At 38.4% G+C, this 25,085-nt stretch overlaps 1 protein-coding gene across 1 annotated transcript in view; it reads right to left on the reverse strand.

The window, feature by feature from the left end:
* SGCD (sarcoglycan delta) overlaps positions 1–25,085 on the reverse strand; it is a 3,695,933-nt gene that overhangs the window by 2,592,009 nt on the left and 1,078,839 nt on the right. The window contains exon 4 of the mRNA XM_044069343.1: positions 2,767–2,860. The gene's annotated coding sequence lies outside the window, so the exon portion shown is untranslated. The remainder of the gene's footprint in view (positions 1–2,766; positions 2,861–25,085) is intronic.

The raw sequence follows: 25,085 nt of genomic DNA on the forward strand, positions 1-25,085 counted from the left end.
TTATGGAACATGTCATTCATGTGGGATTCTGTTACAGTGTAAACCAGGAAGTACCTGCCTACAAATTTAATTGCAATAGTCACAATTCAAAATGCATGATCTATAAGCATTTGCACCTGATGCTACCTGGCAAATAGTATCCATGCAAAAAAAAAAATTGTTTGAATCACAGGAAATTATGGGTAATGTATATACCAATGGATGAGACTTGCCTACTGTAAAAATTGTGCAGAAGAAGCTGCGCAGATTTCAGCACAGAAAATAAATTACTATTTGGCAATACTTCTTGTAGAATTCTATAAAAAAAGTCATACAGTTCAGCAGAGGAACTGTTTGAACTCTACAGCTTGTGAGAAAGGTTTCATAGAATGTGCCTTGTAAACAATGATTTTGAAAGTGGCATCTTACATTCTTTCATTGTAGGGTAACATCACCTAAACTAACCATATATGTAGGTGATATAACCTATGCTGTCTCCTCATCCACACTGATGCAAAACGATCTGAGAATGCAACTACATTACTGCTGAATTTGGGTGAAAAATGTTTAGGTTAACTACAAAAAAAAGTCCATGCTTTCTGGTACTAATATAAACTAAAGCAAACAAAACAAAATGACGCTGAATGTGTATTATGCATTGTAATCATGCAGATATGGCAACAAATGCCTCTTGGAATTTGGATTAATCCAATTTTGACATTTATATACAAAGCAGAAACAATGTGAATCAATATTAGTGTCTTCGAAGCAGAATACTGTCTTCTTCTCATAGTATCTCATTCCTTCTATAACAACCAAACCATTCAAACTTCTACAAGTAAAATATACATATTTAATTCAGTATTAGAAGATAAGGAACACCAATGCCTGACCCTATCTAAAGCAAAACACCTCAGAGTTACAGATAGAAGTACCATAAATTTTAGACATCTAACATTAAATTATTTCTTAACTACTTCCCATGCATATCTCAAACACTAATAACTAAACCTACACTTGTATATACACAAGAAACAATAAGGAAGCAATCACCTTATCTAGACCATGTTTTAATATACCTGCTATATAAGGGTTATGCCAAATATCTTATCCATGTACTTGAATACAATGACTGAAGCAATAAGATGTGTGGTACAGCACCAGTCTTTCAGGAAAAAAGAAAACACAGTTATCCTCTACAATATTACTAAAAGTGAACATATTTTAGAGCTAATGGTTAGGTAGCTTATTTAATTCCACAATAAACTATCATACAGATTAGGTTCATAACTGTTATCACACTTTCTCTAGTAAAAACTACTTTATAATATGATTGTATTGCATATTTTATCATCACATATAAGCAAATTAAAGTTCTAATGCAAATTAATAAGTGCAATGCTTTCCTTGACATTTTATAACTTCTGCAATCCAATTATTTTTATTTATTTGCTGCGCATGCTTACATACCATCTTGTACTAATCCTTTATCATATGTTTGTCTATGGCCTCCACTGTGGCTAGAATGGTTCCACAGGCAGTCCACATAACAGTTAACAAAAACAAATAAAGAGGTAAATAAACATAAAGTTTTAAAAGTCATGTTGCAAGTCAAAATGTGTGCTAGATTTATAATAATAGCAGAGGTATGCATTTTTACTGCCATCTCATAAACCAGCGACATATAAAACTGACTCATTTACAAGATTTGTTAAAACTGCTGATGATGTTCAGTAAACAACTAATTTATTTCCTTGGCTATATATATCTAATTGTGCATTTATTTTCTAAAACTCATGGCTAGCATTGAAAGAACCAAGAAAGACTGTAATACTTATATCATATACTCCTTTGTCTCCTTATCACCGGCTTAGACAGAAATGGAATACCTTAATTATGGCTTATGTTTGTAATAGCATATGCTAATCTATAATCGGTATCCATACATAAATACTGATTCATTTTTCTTACATTTGCCTCAACTGATCAATCAGTTTTGTTAACACTGTTATTCATAGACTCGAGAGTAATTCCACGTGATATGTCATTGCTTTCCATTAACTGTAAACAAATACGTTTATAATAAACAATTACATGCTATATGTGGCTTCCCAAGCAAAACAATGGCCTTGTTTGATTTAAGAAAACAGTATATTGGTATCATATAAAAAGCTCATTTGAACTGTTCTTCCTAAAAAGACAGTAAAACTTAGAGCTGAAATAAAAATTTCAAGTTAACACCTGCCAAGGGATATCCTTTTAATTGGTGTCTCTTCAGTCAGGTCTTTTGCAATCAAAACATGGCATGCTATACAATTAGGAAGTGAATGTTGGAGTGTTAGCATTAATATAAGTCCATTAAGTACATAGATTAGATACATACTTTGCAGTCATATTAAACAAATTTAATAATATTATACCTCCCAAAGGAGCCAAGCTCAAACTTGTACGTGCACACAGAACATTAATCACTATTACAAACTTTCTAAAAGTACATGAAAATATATGATGAACTTATACACAGATAATTCTAAAATTAATTCTATTTAATAAACGTTTTAGCTATCTCATACATTCAGAAATGGCTGTCATAAAACATTTTTACCAGTAGATTTAATAAAACTCTAACATTAAAACTTTGACACTAATGACATTTCTTGCATATTCCAAATCAACATACTGATAACGTATCATAACTTGTGTATTGTTTTATGAAGTAAGGTCTTAACTGATATTGCTTAAACTTATGTTACATCTTACAAAATTTTTTAACATAAATGATCTTACTTGACAGGAGAGAGTTGTTGACTCTATGTACCCTCTTCCCAGTCTGCCAGTGGGTAGTTTGCACCCGATATTTTCCCTGGCTGCCACCTTTTCCCTGAAAAAACAAATATAAAGAATAGCTTTAATATTATGTAAAATAGCTGTATGTCATGATGTTACGTGTCATTAATTTAATTTAATTAGTGCACATTCAATTTATGTAAGGTATGGACTTGTGTAAGAAAATAGCATTCATAATACATAATTAATTTTTGTCTTAGAAAAATCATATACACACACACACACACACACACACACACACACACACACGTGTGCACACCGCATTTCTGTTTTCATTTTCAAATGTCCAACATGCTTCTGTATATCATAAAGGTGACAGTGCTGTATATGGACTCCCATCTTAAGCACCTAAATCACTACCCTTGAAATAAGCTAATTAATACTTGACTTAGTCTTAGTAGGACTGACATATCCAGTAACACTGTAGAGGCACTAGAGTAAAGTGTTACATGTGGTGTTAACTAAAATCTTAGCTTCTCCTATAAACAGAGTTGTGGAAATGTGAAGGTTAGGTGGCTTCATCACACAGGATTTGAAATGTTGCATCCTACTTTGCTACGTTTTATTTATAAATATGCATTTAACTGGTAATACAATTATTTCCTAATGTCGTAGACAGCTTCCATCAGTTTGACTACCTGGAGATGTAGTGCAAGGTGAAATGTTATTCATTCACGCTACCACACCTTAGTTCTTTAATGTCACTTTGATTACAAAAGCAAGACTGTCACACAGTCCATTTCTAAACCAGCAATGCATGAGGCAGACAGCTTTCATGTTACATCACTCCTTTACTATAACAGGCTGGAGCTGCCACTCCCATGGTCCACTACCACACTTTCCAGTTCATCACTTATGTACATCACACAAAGAAATGTGTGTTATATATTGAACTGATAGGAGCACACATGAGGACATAGTGATGTCATGATGATACTAAATACCATAGGCATGTTGGCAGGACAACTGTAGGCACAAAATCCCAAAGCTCAAAGGAGAAGTAATGTGTTGTATCATAGTACCATTATAATACATGCAATTAGCCATACACATTTTATAAGCTCTCAACAAAACAATTTTTTTACAGCTCAAAGCCTCCTAAGTACATAATTCTTGTTATTAAGGAACTTGTAAAGAGTCCAGCTCTCTTGCACAGATCTGAGTTTGGGTGCTGGAAGAGGTGGGTAAGGGAGGATGGGATTCAGTAGCAATCACAAGTTAGCCCTTTGTAAAGAAGGACTGGCAGTTCTATTTGGCAGAAACACCACAATTCAAGATACAGAAATGACAAAGAAAAGGGACATGGGCTTGATATTGCGAAGAAGGTGATGGAAGCTTTCATAAACAAGTGTGTGGAAGGAGGTTCATGCACAAAGAGGACACCATAGGACAAAGCAGTAACATAGGAAGTTACATCAGCCTCTCAGGGCATGAATAAGGAACTAAAGCAAGGAAAAAAATGGTCTGGCTGATTGCAAGGAAGTATATATCAGTTAAATGCATGTATGTTTGTGGGATTTGTAGCCATGTGAAAATATGCAAACTGCAGACTTAATTTGAAACACAGAATTATGCTATGGGCAACATGTTGTCTTCAAACTTTAGAAAGGCTTATGAGCCTTTTACTGATACATCAGAAGTACTTTCAGCTTCTCCATAACACACGCATACATGCATGCACACAAGCACATAAGCACGCACGCGCACACACACACATACGCACACGTGTACGCATGCACGCACACACACACGCACACACCACATACGCATTCATGCACACACACGCACACAAGTTTCTGGGTATCCACGTTCACAAAACATCCCAAGTAATACATCACATTCCTTTCTAAATTCTTCATCATTAGAAGTCATTCTATTAATTCTTACAAATTGCCCTTTTATAATACTTCTGTTGGAAAGGATGGGCACTAGCATAATGTAGAATAGAATTAGAGTATGACTTCTTTCTGTATACCCTTAAATTAAATTTATCACCTTCCTTGTAAATAGTGACGTCTAAGTATGCAATTTCTTTATGGCCGATATTGTATGTAAACCTTAAAAATTCAGTAGATTCGGAAATGTACTGATAAAATTCCATGAATGTTTGAAATGTTCCTTTCCAAAAGATACAAATATCATCTAAAAACCGTTTGTAAAATACCCAGCAATCCTTGTATATACTATTCAAAACAAACTTCTTCTCCCACACCATTAGTATCAGGTTAGCATACATCGGGGCACACCTTGCCCCCATTGCCAGTCCACTGGTCTGTTGAAAAAATTCTCCCTGAAAGAAAATGTAATTATTTTTTAAAACCAATTCCATCAATTGCATACACATATGTATCTCATCAGGGTTTAAATGTGTATCTTCTCTTAGGTATTCTTCAAACCATTCAATGCCAATAGCATGAGGTTTTGTGCCAAATAAATCCACAATGTCTGTAGTGATGAAAATTAAATCCTCACTAAAAATGTCTTGCTTAATACTCCTTATAAAATCCCATGAGTCCTTTAACAACATTGCATTTGTCATTACCAAATGTTTTAGTTTTACATCCAATTACCTTGCCAAAGGGGATGTGACAGATCCCTCTGCAGCCACAATCGGCCTTAGGGGTGGGTCATGGACATTTTTGTAAGTTTTTGGTATTCCAAATGTAGAAGGAACTTGTGGGCATGGATTGTGCAAAAATTCGAATAGCTTCCTATCTATAAAACCTTCCAATAATAAATCATACAAAGTTTATCTTTTTGTAGGCTATGTTCATTTCATTAATAGAGACTTGGGAATATTTATTCTCATCATATAAGTGTTCTAACATTTTTGCCTCATACATCACATTATCCATTAAAACAATCCCAGAAACTTTAATTACGCAAGTGAGACAAGAGGTGGCTAGTGAGAGGACAGGCAAATATGCCCAATCTTGGCAACTTCCAAATTTAGCCCTGTGGGTGATCATTTAAGCTTGAAAGAAAATAAGAATGAGGGGAACTTTGGTTCGACATGTATCACTGATTTTAGTGGGGATGCCAATGTTGTATGTAGAACCATCGAAAGGGAATAGACTAGGTTCAGTAGAATCAGTGACCTTAAACTAGACTTTAAAACCCCTGTCAGTTTCAGACTTACCTGCTGTTCCTCTCACTTCACTGATTGTCTTCCTCCACATTCTCTCTCTTGTCTCTACCCGCTCCGTTCGACCTTCGGGCTCACTCCGGTCCCCTACCCTACCCCCAATTCCCACCCACCCCCACTGGTCCTACCTTTATATCTCTACAAACCACACCCCTACACAATTCATACCAATCAGACACACCTTAACTACAACATCCCTCCCCCCTCTATCTCAATACACCCACTAATTACACATCTCTCCTCCTCCTCTAACTGATTCTAAACATACAATTACTTCCTAGTTAATCTCTCACCCTCTCTTCCTAACTATGCACATAACACTAAACTCTTCTCAACTACAAATACTAGTCATACTATCACTTTTAACTCCACTCACAACTACCTATATCTTAACCTCCTACGAACAACCCATACACTCTACCTCTACATTCTCCTCCTCTCAAACCTCTTCACCGACAACGTTTGCTGTGACCTTCCAAAATCCCACTTATAAATCTAACTACTTTCTAGCTAAATTTCACAGACTAGCTCATATTAAATTCTATAACCAGAAAACTAGAAAGTTCACCAACTACATTTGTACAAATCATCAAACCAAACAACATCCACTCCCACACTCACTTTTAGACGGAGACATTCATCCCAACCCTGACCCTCAGCACACCCAGACCATAGAAACAAACATCAATAACAAAACTAGGCCTATATCTCCAACAAAATGTACCAACTCACTCACCTTAGCTCATCTGAATATACGTAGTATTTGTAACAAAATTGCTCAACTCCATGCTCTCCTTGATGTCAACCAATTTGATATCCTTTGCCTATCAGAAACATGGCTAAAACCTTCTATTAAAGATAATGAAATCACCCCACCTGGATATAAAATCATAAGACTTGACCGCCCAAAAAAAAAAGGGAGGAGGTGTTGCAATTCTTTATAAATCACAGCTACAAATCACCACAACAAACCTGAACCTCCCCTTAGTCAATAACACCGAATTAATATGTTCTAAACTCCAACTAAACTACAGCAAAGCTATTTATATAATTTGTATATATCTCCCCCCAGGAAATAACATTAATGCTCTTGAGTCCGTCCTTAGTTGGCTCTCTTCTAATGTTCCACAAGAAACATTAATCCTAGGTGACCTAAACATTGATTGGAATTCTTGCAACAACTCAAACCCTACCTTCCACATTAACCTACATGGCTTCTCTCAACTTATATCAGGCCCTACCAGAACTAATAAAATCAATAATAATGAAACCACATTAGACTGGATACTTACAAACACTCCCCAACAAACGTATAACTCTGGCACCCTACCAGATGACCTAAGTGATCACTCATTAACTTATATTATTAGAAAAAAAAAAGCGGCATAACTTTTCCAACCACTTTCCGAACACTACGTTCAAAAAAGCTATTTAACTCAGAACTTTTTCTAACAGAACTAAAGCTATGTAACTGGACCCCTCTAAAGATACTCCCTCTTAATGATGCAGTACAATACTTCAACTCCACGTTCTTATATATTCTAGATCAGCATGCACCAACTCGCACTATTAGAACCAAAACCAAACCAGCCCCATGGCTTAGCAATGATACTAGACATAAAATCATTACCAGAAACAAAGCCTGGACTAAATGGCGTACTACCAAGTTCCAAGCTGACCATCAAACCTTCAGAGAATGTAGAAACAACACAAAAAAAGCCATACTGTTAGACAAAAAGAACTACTACCTTCATTTACAACAAACATCCAATAAGGAACCAAAAAAATTCTGGTCCACCATCAATAATCTTCTATCCCCAGGCCAAACTATTACACCCAACCCACAACACTGTAACCCTGACAACCCTATACAAACAGCAAATGCCTTTAACTCCTTCTTCACTAATACTATACAAAATCTTGCAAATCACTGATCTCCCGATACCTCAAAGATACTTCCTTCTTCTGTAAATACACCCTGCTCATTTCACTTTCTTCCCATTTCTACATCATATATCTTTTCCTTGCTACAAAAACTTAAACCTACCACCCCCTCCACAGACAAACTCCCTGCCGAGTTCCTGCAAATAGGAGCTAAAGCCATTGCGTATCCCATTTCTATATTAATAAACAGATCCATCAATGAACAAACTGTCCCTGAAATCTGGAAAATATCTCATATTATCCCACTACAAAAAGGAGGAAACTAATGATTTCTCTAACTATCGTCCCATAAGCTTTACTATCCCCATTTGCCAAAATCATGGAAAAATGTATCCATAAACAACTCCTTAACCATCTTCTCCAACACAACCTACTTGCCAACTGTCAGCATGGTTTCAGACCTTCACACAGTACTACCACTGCACTGCTCTCTTTCACTAACACCATCAACTCTAACCACAATAAAAACAGTCTCTCTTCAGCACTATTCATAGACTTATCCAAAGCCTTTGACATGGTGAATCACCAACTACTCTTGCACATTCTCTTCTCTCTCTCACTTGATCCCCACAGCATAATTTGGTTTAAATCTTACCTTGAAAACCGCCAACAAGCAGTACTCTGGAAAAAGTCACTATCTGACCACCTTCCTATCTGTCTAGGTGTGCCACAAGGCTCCATCGTAGGACCACTTCTATTTTCCATCTTTATCAACGACCTCCAATCAGCTATCCCTCATACTACCTGTAGTCAATATGCAGATGACTCCACTATAATCTGCACAGCTACCTCTCAAACTGAACTTCAGACTCTTACCCAAAAAGCCTTTAGCACAGTAGAACAATGGTTCTCACAATGCTGCCTCCTACTCAACCCCAAGAAAACTAAGCTACTACTCCTTTCACCAACACGAAATCACATCCCCCTAAATTTCACTATTACTTCCAATAACAGTACTAGTATTTCTCCAGACACCACCACAAAATTATTAGGAATTACTATAGACAATAATCTTAATTTTGAAAATCACATTAACTCTACCATAAAATCTGTAAACAAAAAAATAGGTAGCTTATACAGAATCAAACCCTTTCTTACTCCTGCCACTAGAATTACCCTAGCCAGAACTTATCGGATCTCTACTTTACTTTAAGCATGCCCTATTTATACCAATCTCTCAAAAAAAAATCTCAATAAACTAGTTATATGCTACAATAACATTGCTAGATTTGCTACCGGATCCCTATTCAGGACACATCATTGCGTTAATCTTAGACAACTAGGTTGGCTTGAACTTCCCAATCAGATTCAACTACAACAACTTATAATAGCTCACAAAACCCTGTACCAACCCACAAAAACCCCAATACTCAATAGCCTTATTGCCCCTTATTATAACCTTAAACATCTACGGTCTTCTAAAAAACTTTTGATCAACACCACTAGACCCAATAACTCTGCAGGAGACTGCTTGTTCTCCAACTCAGTAGGAAAAGTATTGAATAAATTACCCACAGACATCTCATCTCAAAAAGTATCTCAATAAAGAATGGTTATGTCCCTGCACTAATCCAGACTAACCCTGTTTTTTCCTTCCCTGTCATCCTTCCTTCCCCCTGAACCCAATTACATCCAATAACTCAGTAGGGGACTCTCAGCTGCTCAACTTTCCACTATGATTTGGAATAAAAGACCCACTGCCTACTTACCCCAATGTCTCTCCCTTTCCTTCATAAGAGTATCCCTGCCTCTCTTTCATAACAGTAACTATTCTACTTCCTCTATGAAAATAATCTAATCCTTAAACTCAACCTATACTATCCCTGATACCTTTCCTATCTTTCCTTCATCTCTGTTCACATTTATTATCATTTCATTTAATATGTTTTTATAATGAGGATTGTGCTAAGCACATCACACAGTAACTGATGTTCTATATTTCACATGTGTGTAAAGAGTACTCTGTTATGAACACCACACAGCCTGTTACCTTTACTCACTTAAAAAGTAATCTCAAAAAAAAAAAGTTTCCTGTTTCCATTAAATCTGCATTTATTTTTATTGTTACACTTTATTAATTGATGTACTAATAATTTGGAGCTTTTCTCCCCGGGCCTCTACTGAAAATGGACATATATCCAGCTAGACTAGCCCGGTCAACAAATGTAAAAGAAAATAAATAATAAAATAAATGTGTCTATAGGAAGGGAACACGTATCAAAAATGTTTTGGAAGGATACTATGTCTGTAAGGGGGGTAGAACTCGAAAAAAGAAAGGGACATTCAAATGTGGGAGATGTATGCGATGTCCTTTCATTATGAATACTGAACTAGTCCACCTGGATTCCAGAAATAGAACCCTCATAGCAAGGAGCTATAGTAATTGTGAGACCAGCAGGGTTGTGTATCTTGCCTTATGTGAGTGCAAGGCATTCTATGTAGGAAAAACTGAGAGGAAGCTGAAAAGGAGAGTATATGAACATTTGAATGCCATAAGTAATAGAAATGTTAATAATGCTCTATACAGGCACAGTATAGAATGTGATAAAGGAAAGTTTAGTTTTTTTGTACTTGAGGAGATCCCAAGGGATATGAGGGGTGGTATGTGGGAGACCAGAATTGAATACAGGGAACTTTACTGGCAGATTTTTTTAGAAGCCAGTAGGTTCCCTGGACTAAACCATGGTTTATGCCTGGCCCCAGTTTTAAAGCTGAGAGAGGCAAGATTATAACATTTTCAAAAACATATACAAATTTGTCATTTGATTGTGTTGAGTCCCTGCATAGTGAGATTCCATAGTTATTTTAAATGGGAAACAGTTGCAGGTTTTTGATCCAATAGATATCACATGAATAACATTTTATGAATTTTATAAACTTATATATCAAGTTTTTTTATGATTTATTGCCCTTAAGGAGAGAATCTGTTTTAACATTTATTGAAGCAAGCAGTTACAGGGTTTATTTTACATTATGAATTGTATTAAAAAGAACCTTTAAAGCATAGAATTGTTTTTGTAAGTTATTTATGTTAGTGGAGGTGAAAAGGATTGTGGGTAAAGCCTATAGCATATGTTAATTTTAGCGATGCACTGTTTTTATTGCTGAATTTGTATTTAATTGAAGTATTTAAGGCATGTAATTTAGTTTGTTAGTTTTATCTGATGAAGTTGAGGATGAAAATGTATTTTCAAGGAGTATCGTTTATGTGTTGTGCTTTCCTACTGCATTAAAACTGTGTTAAGCCAATCTCCTGTTTCCTGTCTTCTGGAGTTCCATTGAGGTGTGGATAACTGTTTTCTAAGCTACAATTGCACCTTTTTCTCCTTCATTGTGGTTATTGGATGTATATAAAAGATCCCATGTCACCTATCAAAAAGAGTAGGGAAAGTTATCTGATGCCCTGAACAAATTTCCCACAGTAGTATAAATACCACCACAGAAAAGAGGCCTCTAGCCTAGAAGGACTAACCCGATCAACAAAGAATAATATCTAGCTAGATAAATAGATAAATGTATAAACAAATATATTTTTATAAGTTGCACCTAATGTGTCTGAGATAATTTTATCTGCTCTCTCTCAGGTGAGGAAAAGGAGTGGAAGTTGAACTATGAGCAGAACACGGGATTTGAATTGTTGAAGAACTAAACTACAGATGCCCAAAAAAGAAATAATTGTGATGTGAATAAGCCAGCTGTTTTGCAAGCAGATGTCATTCAGAATGGTATAGGAATTGTGATCCCACAAGACAACAGAAGTCTCATCAGTGGCCAAAGATATTTGAAGATACATAAAAGACACATATTTATGTAGAAAAAGAAATTGCTAGAAATACTATATGCATGTGAAAACCATCCATATATATGTTTATGATGAATTCATTCAGGTAGAAATCATGAATCTTTGGAAAGCATATTATGAAGGTTATTGTGCAAGTTATTTCTGACACTCCACAGAATGTTACTGAAGTTACGGAACAATTATCTGAAAATTGAATACAGGAAAGGCAAGGAACTACATAGACAGCATATATGTTGTCTGGTGTATTTATAAGAGCTGAATAAAGATTTATAAAGGAAGAAAACTAGAGACTATTTGGATAATTATTCTTGTTTACCAATGACTAAATAAAAAATATCTTATATGTACCTCATATGCTAAAACACACACTTCTTATGTAGAACAGCAGTTCTGTTTATACTCATTGCAGATATAATACAGCAATAGTTACAATATTTTCAATCATTTGGACAATCTTAACCACAATGCTATGATTGTTCCCCCTAGCTTGAAACCATTGTCTTTATGCTCATTTCATGGCTTACAGTCTTCTTATAGGCCTTAAATTTCATGGTTGATTAAAACAAGTTGGTGCAGTATTTAAATAGCTGAACCCATTTAATGCAGTTTTTTTTGGTTTGTTTTCCATACTCTCCATTAGTTACTTAATCATAGGAATTTTGAGCATAGTCTGAGTTGGTATTCAATCTCTTAAAATGACCATGTCTCAATTCTTTCCTTATGTTTTAGCGATAACACTATGAGACTGGCACACTTAGTTTTTGATAACATTGATATCATCCATTAAGCTATTTGTTTACTACTTTTTGTATAGCCCTTCCTTGAGTCTCAACTATTTTGTAATTGTTTAAGTGGACCTTTTCTAATGGAGTAGTTTGAACAGATTATTGAACCAGGTTTTATTTGCTTGGCAGCTTAGAATACCATTTCCCTTTTTTCTCTTTTCTGTGGCTCAGTGAGTGTATCATCTCAAAGAATTACTAATAATGGTCAGTTTCTTTCTTTATTATAGTTACTGATCTCTGCTACGAGACTAACTCTAGAAGTTAATATTTCTTTCCATTCTGGTCTTCTGTTATCAGGTTAGTTGTACTTTACCTTATTTAATTTATTTCAAACTGGCGTTACCATTTAGCCAAGATTTGTTTTCTGCTGAGGGGACAAAACTAGTCCCTAGTCCATTGTTAAATCCATAGCCTCAGTGTTTCTATTATGCAATCCATGTTACATGGCTTAGACATTTTGCATGCATTCCTGTGCTATGGCCAACACTGTATTCAGCCTACTTTGTATATTATTATAGTGCCTTTTGACACTTTTATATAGTGTTTTATCTTCTTCCAAAGGTTTTCCCTGGAACCAACAGTAAATGAAGATGCCTGCCATATAATGATTGAACTCTATTAAGGCTTTTTGCACTTCTCTAATGGAAAACAGGATGCATGGTACTACCTGCTCCCAGTTATCCCTATCTTCTGCAATCAGCATGGACTTTAACTTTTGGTTAATAAGCCCCATTAACCCATTAATCTGAGGGTGATATACTCTGGTTTTTAGTTACTTGTTATCAATGTATTGGCCGTTCGACGTTTCCTGCTTTTGGTTAAGCAGTGTAGAAGTAAGGGTTTTGGTGTTTTAGCTGTCGATGTAGTGATACAGACTCATCATATCATATGCCTGCAACCCTAGGCTCCCCCATGGTAACCTGGCATTTTGCTGGCTGGCTAATTGTAGAGATAGATTCCCCTCAGACTCCTCCTGCCTCGTATCATGGTAAGGTTTCAGGGTCTATATTAAATCAGTGAATGTTTAAAAAAGCGAACACTGATTTATCAACCCCATGTAAGCAAAAGCTTACAATCCCAAACACTCAGAACAGTGATTTTTCCCCAGGAAAAAAAATTGCTGTTCCACAAAAAAGTAAATAAAAATAAAAACTTCAAAACATTACATAAAGTGCCCCCCACATCCCCCTACTTAAATATACCAACTCCGAGATCGCACTACAGTGACGAAAATGACAAAGTAACAGAGATGGCCAAGCGATTTCTATCCCAGGGAAAAAAATCGCTTATATGCTGTTTTGCTATTTTGTTGTATTGTGGTTTCAAGTTCGATCAAGACACATTTGAAGGATTGCATCTTTGATTATATAATAGGAACCCAGGTTTCATCATGTTAACATGGTACAATGTGTGCCCCTGTCTCCTGCCTAGCAGTTTTACCATGTAGTTAAAATCACTGAGCTTCCTCACCACTTTGATGTGTCCCTCCCAAGCTGCCTGTAGCTTATTCTGTCTGAATGGAATGAGACCCACCACCTGCTGCCCCACAGCATACTCTCAGGCTCAAGCATTCCTGTCATACCAATCTTTTTCTGCTGTTGAGCTTCTGCCAGGTTCTCTTGGGAATAGTCCATGAGCTCTCTAAGCCTTGTCCTGAGGTTTAGGACATATGCCACAATAGACTCCTTGTGGGATTCACACTCACCTTCCCACTCATCACAAATCAAATCTAAAGGCCCCCTTCACCCTATACCCAAACAGCAACTCAAAGGGTGAACAACCTGTGGATTCCTGGGGTACCTCTCTGCATGCAAACAACAGATGGGGCAGATATTTGTCCCACTCACTCTCATACTGGTCTGGAAATACCCATAGCATGGTCTTTAGTGTACAGTTTAATCTCTCCACACGACCATTAGTCAGATGATGGTGGGGGTGGTTTTAGGTGCTTTCTCCCACAGCACTTCCATAGACAAGCCAGCAAATTTTACATGAAAATGGCACCTCTGTCAGTCTGTATTTCTCTCAGGAAACCTACCGTACTGAAAATCTCTAACAAAGCATTTACTACTTTATCTGCCTTGATGGAGAGTAGAGCCAATGCCTCAGGGTATCTGGTGGCATAATCTACTACCACTAGGATATATTTCTTTCCTGTGGAACTTTGGGTACTCAAAGGCCACAGAATATCCATAGCTACCTTCTGAAATGGCTGCTCAGTCACAGGCAAATTCATCAAAGGAGCTTTGACCTTGTCTCCCTGCCATGACTACTTTTTGGCACTGCTCACAGGTCCTGCAATCCCCTGTTACATCCTTTGCTATCCCACACCAATAAAAGGTATGCATTATATGTCTCTTTGCATGCTTTATGCCCATTTGACCTGCAAAATGAATATCACTGGCTATGTCAAGTAGTGCCAGACAGCAGGCTCAGGGCATTACCAACTGCTGTATTACCTCACCCTATAGCCCTCCCTCAGAGGTACACTCTCTGTACAGTAACCCTTTGCTCCAGTATACTGATTCCCCCTTTCCTTGAGAATCAGGTGCTTCCTTAGCTACCTCCCTCAAGCCTTGTATTGTAGTGTCTGAGAGCTGAGCCTGTCTCAGTTCTAGTTTTGTGACTCTTCCCAGCTCCCCTTCCATAGGAAGTCTGGTATTTTCTGACAGTGATGCCTCACTGTCAGCCTGGTTACTACCACTCACCTCTGCCCTTGCAGTCAGTATGTCCAACAGAACATCAGTACCTACCAGCAGCTGTGGCTCACCTTCATGCTCAATGCTATAGACCCTCAATGAAATCACCACCTCACCAGTCCTGGCTTCAGGTGTGGTGTCTGTCTGGGTCTTCCCCAGGCCAGCAGACCCACATGCCTGTCTCCAAGCTTGACTACATGTAACTGTATGCAGATATGGTACTGCATTCTCAAAATTAGTCCCTATCAGGACATCTGCAGGGATATCCTCAAACATACCTACTTGCTTGCTTCCTTTTCCACCCCCCCCCCAGCCAAGATTAACTCTGGCCAAAGGCATTTGGATTGGGGTCCCTCCTAAAGCCCTGTCTCTAGTGAACTGCCCAAGCAAGCACTGTTCCTCTATAACCACTGCAGGCTTCACAATAGTTATGTCAGAGGCTGTGGCTCTCTTAGCAGTGGCCTCTTTTCTATCCACTAAGATAGGATACAACCTCTTGTGATAGTTTGATACCCCTGCTGTCTGCAGACAACTTAACACTAGCATACTGTTATTCCCACTTGCTGACTTCCCCACCTTTTTATCCCAACTTGCCTCCATGGAAATCTATATGATACACTGCCCCCTCAGTTACATTTAAAATATTGAACCCTTGATCCTGGGTGTGTACCTGAACTACTGGCTTCCCCTGTTACTGATGAATTCTGTTGGGGTGGTTTAGGCTGCCCACCATGGGTTCCCTTATATCCATATGCAGCACTGGGCATCCCTTTCCTGTGCAGTGATGCCCTGCTTACTAATAAGAGATCACCTTTTCCCCCAGCTCATCTGCAAAGTTAGATTCTTGGTCTGTCGACCAGATTCTCATGTCCTCAGGCAAAGTGCTAAGGGCTTTTTCCCTCACCAAAAGGTCTAAAAGCCTTTCAAAAGTAGTGACCTGACACGCACTCACCTGTCTATGAAAATAAATGCTTAATTCAGCAATATAATTACACACACTTTCATCTGTCTTGAGTCTATGCTCACAAAACTTTTTTTCAGTAAGCTTCAGATGTTAACTTAAAGCATTTAAGTGAACATTTGGCTTGATCATATTTTACACAATCAATATCAGACAATTTAGACCAGCAATTACAGCTTTACCATGGATTAAGGGGATCAGGAACCATTCCCAGAGCCCTTGGTCAACCTTATATTGCTTATATGCACTTTCAAATTATGAATAAACAATTAAATTTATCATCCTCTGTAAACTGTGGAAGAAATGTACTGACCTTTATTGCTTCTGAGGTTCACTTATTCCCTTCCCCATTACCTCCATGACTCGGGGGAAGAGTCAGCATCTCCCTCTCATGCTGACGCTGCTTCACATTTTCTTCAGTCTCCAAATGCCACAGTCTCTCTGCTGACTCTAATTCCATCTGTTTCTCTTTTCTTCATCCTCCAAACACCACAGTCTCTCTGCCGAGTCTAATTCCAAATATTTGGCTTCCAGGTCAAGTCTCTAACTCCAGATGGATTTTTAAGTCCTCTGAGGAAAAGGTGAACTGTCCTGTTTCTTAGGGTTTCAGATTCCCATCAACAGGATGGTTATCCTCCTGGTTGGTGGTCTGAGCTGCAACTAAGGCTGAAATAATTTCCTCTTTAGTCAGGTTGGCATGCAGCAGTCCTTTAGCTTCACACACCTTGGCCAACTGGTTCTTTGTCAGCTTGCCTTAATCCTCCTCTGATATATTTGCCTGCTTTCCCTGACTAAACTAAACTAACAAAATAAATTAAACAGAACAGTTATGAAATGAAACTCTAAATGTTTACCTAGTGGCTGCTTAAGAGAACACCCACCTTTAGTGACAACTGCTTACAGCCTACAGAAGTTCAATTAACATCCCACAATTGCCACCACAAATTGTGCCATCCCCACTCTGGAAGAGTAATCAAGGATCCTGAATCCTCACCACTGACACTGGAGAGGGAAATTCACTTGGAATACAAATGGATGCTCTAAATATTTCCAGATGTAGACCTCTCTGAATCAAGCACAATTTCACTTAAGAGCACACAGGGGATGCACTCAGCCTGGGGTCTGGGTTTTTCTCTCTGTCTCTCCCAAGGTCCTCAATAAGGCTCCCCACTAGCACAGCTGCAGAGTTGAGTTAGGTCCTCAGCTGAGTGTCCATACCAAGTCCTTCAGCACGCTCTCTGTGAAACCCATTCTTCGTGCCCCTGCTTCAAGTAGCTGACAGACACACAAACATACATACACACACACACACTAGGGAAAATCTGGCACAGATTACCCTCTCTACCAACTTTGCCCAGACTCTAAGGTCGATTCACTGCTACCAGTAAGTTACTATAAGGCTCTTAAAAGGGTATTCAATTATAATTATTATTAATACAAATGGTAATGTTGACCAAACAACCATGCTTTCATGTATGGCCATAGTGATCACCAAATAAATATATGTAAATATGCTCAAAGCTTAAATATTTTCTAAAAGGATGAGACACAATGAAATTTTTAAATATATTTAATAATAAAATGAAAAGAAGATGCTAAATATATATTTACAGTAAACAGCAGAGTTTAACCCACATGAAATATTAAAATAATATAGATAAATAGATTCACACAGTTACAGAAAAACAGTACTTAACTAATCTCACAATCTTTTCCTGACTAATCTAAAGAGTTATTATTTCCTGGTTCACTTTCTAGAGCAAGGCAGGATGAAGAAGGTGAGGGATCCTTCTATGTCATAGATTCATAGATAGGTACTAGACTATTGGCCCTAGGGCCTATACAAGCCTAGCCAAAAAGGTACCCTGGCTTTCACCACCCAAGAAAATTATTTTCCTGTGCCCCTGTCAAGCAGAACCACAGAAGTGATCCCCGGGGTGAATTTTCTATTACCTATCCAATCATCAAGATTTTTCTTGAAGAGTGCTAATGAGGAGCTCTGTTTGACATAGATAGGTAGTCTGTTCTAGAGTATGAGAAGTCGCTGGGACAGGAATCTATCCCTCCAGCATGTTCTGTTTATTGTTTAGGTCCCTAGAGCATTTAGCTCAGAGGGAATGGGATTTCTTTAAGTGGAGCATGTCCAACAGCTCTGGGTTTGACATAGCCTTGTATGTTAGGCAGAGATCGCCTCTGAGTAGGCGATATGCGATAGAGTAAAGCTGGAGTTTTTTGAGTTGGTCTGTGTAGGGCATCTGTTTAAGGCCAGTAACTCTCTTTGTGAGGTATTTCTGCAGCCTTTCCAGTTGTTGTAGATGCCTTGTGAGGTACATATGAAAATGGGCATTGTACTCTATAATGGGTCTAATGAGTGACATGTAGAGGGGAACAATGCCCTCTTTTTTTGTGGATGAGAAACCTTTATTGATGAGGTGTGCCACGTAGAAGGATTTCCTGACCACTGCGGTGATGTGATTATCAAAGGAGAGACTACTGTCCACCTGTGTCCCAAGGGTTCTTATCATACTTTTGGTGTAAAGTAAACTACTGCCTACGTGGTAGTTCATGGGTACATAGTTTTATCCAAAGGGGATGACAATGCACTTTTTGGCACTGAGCTTGAGACCATGGCTTTGACACCAGGCATCTGTCTGAGTGAGCCCCTTTTGTAGGATGTCCACATCATTAGGAGTTTCGATTATGGCTCCTAGTTTGCACTCATCTGTGAATTTAGTTAGCCAAAGGCCTTCTGTGTTAGCCTGTACTTCAGAGAAGTAGATACCAATCAGGAGAGGACCCAGGACTAAACCCTGTAGTACTCCACTTATCACTGGTCTGAAGTCTGATTTGGAGTCTGCTACTTTCACAGTGTGGGTTCTGTCAGTAAGCCAGTTGGCAACCCATCTTGTGACATAGGGATTTATACCTAGTTTAGTAAGTTTATCTATAATTCCAGAGTAGGGAATGGTGTTGAACACCTTGGCAAAATCTAGATAGGCTGTGTGAACCACCTTACCCTCATCTATGGCTTTGATGACTGCTTCAAAGAAGTCTATCAGGTTTAGGACACATGATCTGCCTTTTACAAACCCAAACTGTGTGGGGTCCAGAGTTTGGAGATCTCCAATGTCTTTGTTTATGAGTTCCATGATGATATGTTCCATGGCCTTACAGACCAGGCTCGTCAGGCAAATGAGGCAGTAGTTCCCGGGGTCTGTTGTGGCCCCCCCTTTGTGGAGTAGGATAACCGTCGCAGTGCACCATTCAATGGGCACAAAGCCTGAGGTGACGCTATGATTGAACATGGAACTTAGGTGGGGTGCCAGTTCATTCTGTAGTTCGTGTAGAAGGCAGCCTGGTATGTTGTCAGGTCCCATGAATGCTGTGTTCTTGGCTTTGGAGAGTGAGGTTTTTACCTGTGCAGCCATGATTACAAAAATGTTGCATTCTTCCTGTATAAAGATGGGCCCTTTAGGGGGTGAGAGGGGGGTAAAGTTAGCACTGAACCTATCTGCCAGGATGTTGGCAATATCAGTTGGTTCTGTATATTTAGTGTCAATGTGCTGTAACTCAGAGCAGATCTAAGTGTTGCCATTGAGATTCTTGACATAGCTATAGAATGCTTTGTGGTTGTCTTTAGAATCAGTGGTGATTTTGTTTTCATAACTTACTTTGGAGGATTTTATGAGGGATCTCAGCTTCTTACTGAGGGTGACCAGGGAGTTCCTCCAATCATGGGATTTTACTCTTTTTTTGCAACGGTTTCTTTTTTCAGTTGTAGAGTTTGGTTATGGCAGAAAACCTCCAGATTGGCTTACTTTTTTTGGAGGATAGCATATTGGTTCTGTTAGGGATACCATGATCCATGCACTCGTGTAAGTGCTTATAAAGTGCATTTGTGTAGGATTCAGCAGTCGTACCTCTATTGTTCATCTGCATGAGTGTTGTAAAGTTTGCCACTTCTGTCTTAAGAAGTATGAAGTTGGCTTTGGAGGAATTTTTTATGGTTGTTTTCCTAATGGGGGGTGGGAGCAGGATGTGGATGTCTAGAGTGATTAGCTTGTGGTCAGATCTGACCAACGAGGAGCATCGGTCGCCCATGTTGGTGATGACCAAGTCAAGGATATTGCTGCCCCTGGTGGGGGTATGGATAAGTTGATCCAAGGCGTTGGAATTGATGAATTCCAGAAAACGTTGAGCAAAAGAGTTGGTACAGAAGTCGTTTTCTCAGTTAATGGTGGGGTAGTTGAACTCACCCATTATTAGGGTGTTGAGTTGTGCATTAATATTTTCCAGTGTATCAAGAAAAGAGGAAGTGGGAATCCTGGGGCATGGTGGGGGGTCTGTAGCAAGCTACAATCTGGATTGTGGTTTTGCCCAGAGTTAGTTGAACTTGGATAATCTCGGATGCATTATGCTGAGCAACTAGCTTGGAGGTGTGGATATCCTTAATGAATATGGACACTCCTCCACCTTTAGTGTTTCGATCCAGGTTTGGTGGCCGAAAGGTGTGGTATGAATTATAGCCTGGTAATGCAGGGCTGCTCTCTGGAGCTTTGAACCAGGTCTCTGTCACTGCACAGATGTCAATGTTCTCCATTTTAAAAAGTGCCTCGAGTGAGTGCATTTTGAGGTTTAGACTTCTAGCATTGAGTAACATTACCCTCAATATTTGCTTGCTTGTACCTGTTACGGTGGTGAATTTATCATTTGAACCTTGCCTAAAAAAGGCAATATAGGGGTGGCAAGAGCCTTTGCCAGTATCTGGAATCCCAAGGGCGACAGGTGCAGGCCATCTTTGGCAAAGAAGCATGGTCTGTCGATCATGTCATCCCAGGCAGACAGATACTAGATTCCCTTAGAATGACACCAGAAGCTTAGCCAATTGTTGAAGGCCATCATTTTGTCCTTGTACTGTGGTATCATTCTGGGTGATGGCAGGATGCTACTCAGGGCTAGGGTCATACCTGCCTGGGCTACAAAATCGGAGAGCTCCTCAATGTCTCTTTTCAAGTAGTCCAGAGAGGTGCATCTCGGGTCATTCACACCAACAAGGACAATGACAGAGTCATATTTGTACTTGTTGTGGAGTGACCTTAGTGCGTGCATTATGTGGTGGATCCTAGCACCCGACAGGCAGCTGACAGTAACTTTCTCCTTGTTTAGCCTGGTGAGTGGAACATCAGTGTGCCTGACTATAGAGTCACCAATGACTAGAGTGTTGAGTACGTTATGCCTTATGGGCTGTAGTTGAGTGGCACACTGAGTATGTGAGCTATGTGTCATTTGGTTTGTGTTGGGGGGTGGAGGTTGCTTGCATTTCTGCTTTGGAGGTCTCGGTTATTTGAGCAGATTTTTACTGAGAGCATCCGTGAATGTAGATGTGTGTTTTGTGCTTGTGTGTGTGTTTTGGTGGTGTAGGTTTTGAGGGACTATGTGATGAGTGTGGTGCGGTGCAAGTGTTTACCTTCTCCTCTTGACTGTCTAGTCCAGTCTTTGGTGAAGAGAGCTTTGCTTCCAGTTTGGCTATATACGTGCATCTCTCACAGGTCGTAATGTTGGGTGGTATGAGGAGAGGGTTGTCCGTGTACATGAGGCAATTGCTGCATTGTCCCAAGATGCCCAGATTCATCAGATAGATAGGAGAAAACACCGGGAGCTAACCTTTAGACATGCCTGGATAGATACTTATTTATTAAGTACTAAAAATCTGTTTTCCTCTAGGCAAGTGAGAAAAGTTGAGTGCTGTAGTAATTTGTAGCTTATTTAGTGCTTACAGCAAGTTCTGAACAAGTGCTGAGCTCAAAGAAATAGATTTGAGTGCTAAAACTAAAAAGCTGGCTAGTTGCAAGGGAAAATTTGAAGAGCAGACTTTATGGCTCCAGGAATAGTTTAACCCTAGTTAAGTGGTGGTGGTGGGGGGGGGGGACTCAGGAGCTTACAAACAGTCCTGGATACAGCAAATATGTATCTGGACAAGTCTTGTTACAGGAAAGGGGGTAAGCAAGCTTAGAATTTTTTTTTCAGTAAAGTGGAAATGGAAAAAGCTGCAACAGAAGTTAATTCAATGTTAAGAATCTGAGTGGGTCGACCTTCACAAATGTTCTCTATTAGATTGAATGAACTAATGACACTAAACTGGGAGGAGTGTCACAGATCAAATATACAGTATGAACGGGAAACTGCAAAGCCACCAAGTATAATAACACCACAACACTAGGAAGGGTGGGTGGGGAAACTATGACAAACAGAAAATACACCTCTCAGTATGAAAAAGCAGTTTACAGTTAAGTAATTCAGTAAACATGCAATTAGAGTAATGAAACAGTATCTAGCAATGAAATACAGTTAAAACAGTACATAAATGCAGTGAAACAGTAAAAAAAATCTTTATAACAGTGCAAAATGTAGTAGATTAACAGTAGAGCACAATTATAAGTGTTTCAAAAGTGCAGTTCAGTGAAATAAGTGTAAGAAATAACTTATCCTGCTCTTGGAATCTTAAGGAATTTCCGCTTAGTTTCAGTAATGAAATACCATCCACAGCCTGCTAAATACAAGCACAACCTTTTCAAGACACAGGGTTTATATACCAGTAAGGATGGAAGAGTTAGAAGAGCAAATTACTACTCAGCCCCTGCTATTACCCAATCACTCGTACTACAGAAGGTCAGGAGGCCCTGTCACTTTCAATAATAATGAAGACAGACTGTGAGCAGAAAATGGCTGCCAGAAACACAGGTTCCAAGAAACAGATTGCTAAGTCTGACTGAGAGATTTCTCAATATAATATCTAAATATTATTGCTGGGATAGCTTACACAATGACATCACATCTAGTCGTCTGACTCTATTTACCACACTATCACCAACACTAGAAGCTGCCTGGATTTTAGCCCCTATGTGTTACCATACACACTGATAGAGCTTTGCTAAGATCTGCTGCAGCTCCTTGAAGTCATAAAACAATTTTAACACTTCTACTACTTCTACAGAGCTACTAAGCTAGGCTTCTCACAGATAATTCATCACTGGCTGCAATCAGACCTGTAAGATACAACCTTTATGGTCTAATTTAATTTTGGCTATTTTCTAAAGTTAGCCATGACTGAACTTAGCACCTCTTCTCTTTCAGTGTCCTCTGTTAAAACATATACCTTTAGACAGTAACAATAATGCATGTACATTTCTTTGCTTTCCAGCAGGGCACACTGTTGATAGATTTTTAACATAAGCAACTTTACAAGTACATTTTCAACCCAAGCATCTCTAAAAATAAGTTTGATATTCAAATAATGTATAATTCCTAAAAGAATTCCAACTAGTTGTGCTGGAGTATATTACAAATCTAATGCTCTACTTCTCCCAGCATAGCTGGCAGTACCTCCTACTGTCACAATGACAATGTGAGGGGAGATGAGGAAAGAAAGATGAAGAGGATGATGTAATGATAATGCAAATTAATAGGCAATGAAAATGAGGAGAATGAAGGTGGTGATGATGATGATGATGATGTAAAGATGGCTATGCAGTGATAATGAAGATGAGAGTGACAACATTGATGATAATACTTCTCTAACATTATTTTCATCATTGTTATCATCTTCATTATATTTTCATCACATTGTCTTTAACATGACGTAATGATAATGCAAATTAAGAAGCAATGAATGTGACGATAATGTAAAGATGACTATGCAGTGATAATGTACATGAGAGCAACCAGGCTGATGATGATGATACTTCTTCAGTAACATTATTTTCATTATAGCTATCATGCTCCTTGCATTTTTATCACATCACCTTCATTTCCAACATCAAAGTCATAGCGTCATCATCAGCAGCAGCAGCAGCAGCTTCAAAAGGAATGGCATAGTCATCACATCTTTACACGGTCATACATTTTATTGCTTCTCATGTTCATGGCATCATCACCTTAAATGTCACCATCATCTTTATTGCATCTTCATTGACATTACCTTCATAATCCTGATCTTCATTCAGCACATCATCATCATCATCATCACACCTTCATTTTCACACAGAGTATTCCAAAAGTTTTCTTTTCAGCACTTGTCTATTACATATATAGCAAACACAAATGCACTTTATTGTTGGGGTATCACTGAGATAATTCAAGCACCCATAGTGGTGTTCTTACAAGAGACCATTTAGTCTCTGGTATTACCCCCATTCAGTGAGCACATAGCTCTTAGGATTTTGCTCAGAATGAGAGACAAAGCTAAAAATAATGGGGAGACAAAGATCCCAAAACAGGGACAGCTTAAATATTGCAAAAACAACAAACAGCAACTGGCCCCTACAATAATTTTATTTTGCGAAGCCCACAGCAAATACCTTAAGGGGAGTATACACACAAATAAAGAAACAAACATCAGAAAGGATACTCCTTAAATACTAATTATGTTAACAAAACAATAATACAATTACATTAAACTCCAATTACATTCATTGTTTAAACCTCCTGCAGCTAAGGTAGCATATTTAAAAATGTACAGAAATTCTTCACACAAAAGTGTATTTTTAATATTTCTATTGTCCACCAAACCTAAATGGATTTTTTTATAATATAGTTGCCCTAACAGCATCAGTACAGCTCATAGCTTATATATTGCCATTATTCACTTAGAAGTTACAACAACAACAACTTTTGCATTTGCATGAATTTCTAAATAATAGGAAGTACAACACTCTAATATCTGCCATTTTTGGGTGACTGCAGTTCTTACTGATTTTTTTGAAAATCAAATTTTTTTTTACAAAGGGCAGTGCAAAAGCATGAGGTGAAATCAGGTGAAAAATCATTTACTGGTATTAATTCACGTTGGTTTACCAGAACGCCAAAACTTTTATGAGAGACAGAACAAAGATATGAGGAAAAATCAGGGATAATGTAGAAAATC

Source organism: Protopterus annectens, chromosome 4.part0 (assembly GCF_019279795.1).
Source record: "Protopterus annectens isolate FY-2018-M chromosome 4.part0, PAN1.0, whole genome shotgun sequence".
Taxonomy (NCBI): domain Eukaryota; kingdom Metazoa; phylum Chordata; order Ceratodontiformes; family Protopteridae; genus Protopterus; species Protopterus annectens.